The sequence below is a fragment of the Chrysochloris asiatica genome, unplaced genomic scaffold (genome assembly GCF_000296735.1).
Source record: "Chrysochloris asiatica unplaced genomic scaffold, ChrAsi1.0 scaffold00011, whole genome shotgun sequence".
Lineage (NCBI taxonomy): Eukaryota > Metazoa > Chordata > Mammalia > Afrosoricida > Chrysochloridae > Chrysochloris > Chrysochloris asiatica.
In genome coordinates, this window is record NW_006408529.1 from 26,885,230 (window position 1) to 26,887,741 (window position 2,512).

The 2,512-nt window shown below is 41.7% G+C and overlaps 1 pseudogene; it reads left to right on the top strand.

Moving 5' to 3' along the window:
• The first annotated feature begins 279 nt into the window (after nt 1–279).
• On the top strand, nt 280–2,255 carry LOC102821211 (annotated as a pseudogene).
• Nucleotides 2,256–2,512: the final 257 nt, after the last annotated feature.

Sequence of the window (2,512 nt, forward strand, 5' to 3'; positions counted from 1 at the left end):
AAAAAAAAAAAAAAAAGTTATGTGTCCTATATCACTTTACTTAGTTGCCATTGACTATGTAGTTAGCCCTCCACTCATGATTGTCATATATGAACAAAGTGCCTCCAGGTTCTGTGCCATTCTCATGATGGACCATTGTGATTCATAGGGTTCTCATTGGCTGATTACTGGAAGTAGATTGCCAGGCTTTTATTCCTCAATGCTTAGTCTACAAATTATTTTAAACCTGTTCAACATCAGCACAGATGTTTCCACTGACAGATGAGTTACTGGCTGTACATGCAGTACTTGGATCTCCTACATGGAAGGTAAATATTCTATCTTTGAACCACCACTTCTCTTGGTAAATGACTAAATATTGCTAAATAAAAATAAATACTGCTTTTAAAAAATCAATGCACATCATATCATATGCATCTCATAATAAATAGGGTATAGAAAATAATTGCAAACATTAGAAATTAGTGAAATAAACATTGCACCATATAATATTTATCACAACTCATGTTTTTTTTTTTGCTTTTTAAAAATGTTTTAGTTGTTCCTTGGCAAATGACTCCATGGTCTGCTATGACCATTTTGGAAGTCTTTGTAAGTAGTGAGGAGGTAACTCCAGGGAGAGGATCACTGAAGACAGAACTTTTCAATTTCTCCTTAGGCGGTACTATAGCACATGTCTCACTTGTATTCTTTGTCCTGCTTTGCCAAAACTGTTCTTTCACAGGACACCTGCAGAGTGCACAGCAGACTAAAATGCTGGTAGACAACTCAGCATGATCTCATTAGAATGACTGACTTTAGGCATCTCAATATCAGGACACAAGCATCTTCTAAGAATCTTTAATGGAGTTTTCTGGCATTTTGACATATTCTTTGAGTTCTTCTAGACTAAAAGCTGTGGTGTATTCTTTCTTCATCTTTTATATTTCTAGAACTGCCTTCCTCCAACTACTCTCAATAAGAAAACAAACATCCAGGGAACTTCTGGTGAAGTTGGTTAGTCTTGAATTTGATTTCAGGCGATCATACTGACATTCTTTATCATTTAATAATGCTAATGAATACGAGATGCTCTCCGTGGGCTGGGAAATCCACTACTCTGTCTTGTATTCTGGTTCTTCCTTCTGCCACTTTTGCTCCTCTGCTATTTCTCCAGTGTCACAACTTCCTGTCCTTCTATCAAAGAGTTTCAATGTATAGAAATCTCATAGTTCAAAGGATGTGCTCTCTGGCTTTTCTTCTTTGATGTTTGTGAGATCCTGCCCCCATTTTTTTAAAACTGGTGAAGTTCTTATTGAATCCACAAAAATAAAAATCATATTGTGAGAGATTGAGGGAAAAGACCACTGGGGAATAGTAATCAGGCCACAAGGAAGCTGGGGAGTGGAAAGGAAAATGACAAAGCAAAGCCAGACCAGGCTATCTTCAAGGAGAAAGAGACAGAGGAGGCCATTGGAGTCCCTCCTGTTACCACTAAATTCCCAGAAACCAAATCCATGCTGTTGACCTTAGCAGAGGATTCTGGTATGGAGGGCATCCACCTCTGGCCTCACCCAGTGGCAGCACCAGCCTGGGTCCTTCCCAAGGGTGCTTCAGTCCCACATGGTACCTTGGATGACAGCACCATTATTAGTCCTGTCTGCCAGAAACAAGGAGACCTCGTTATCTGTAATCGGTGCAATTTCTGTTTCATTCTGGATTACAACCTAAGGACTCTGCAGGATGTTCCAGGAGAAAAGTGGAAATGCTCACTCTGCATGTGTTCCCTGACATGAAGGAGGTAGATGGGAGCATCATCCCAGACAGGATTAACTCTACTGGAGTGGTGGCCAAACTTTCTCCAGTCAATCACCAGAAGGTGGTGCATGTCTTACTGATGCTGTTCTGGCATGAGCCATGCTGTTCCCTGCACCAGCTGGCCATGGACTCCACCTTCTCCCTAGAGCAACCCAGTGGCACCCTGGACCCGACACTGATCTGTGCTCACCTCCAAGAGACTCTGTGTCCACCCTACAATTTCCCCTAGGAGTTCAATCAGAACTTGAGCTGTGTGATCCAGCAGTTCAACAAGCTGACAGAAGACAAGGTGGATAGGTAGCCCATTATCGGTCTTCAGCATGTTTTAGCGACACACATGAACAAAACTTGGTAACAGATAGTTCTCAGCTGTGCTATTTGAACCTTTGGCGCTGAGTTTGCCTGGTGATGGCCTAGGGACCCCAGAGCTTCTGGGTGGCACTAGTGATGGCCTTTGAGGCTGCTGCCCCCATAGCCAGCCTGGCCTGGCTTTGTTTTGTCCTAGAGGAATTTTTAGGCTATAATCTTTAAGAAGCATATAGGTTGTTCTCTGATGAAGATGCTGGGAGACATCTTTTGTTTTCTCAAACCACCAATATTTGGTTAGTAGCCAAATGCTTCATATTAGGCTCTTCTTCTTCTTCTTCTTCTTCTTCTTCTTCTTCTTCTTCTTCTTCTTCTTCTTCTTCTTCTTCTTCTTCTTCTTCTTCTTCTT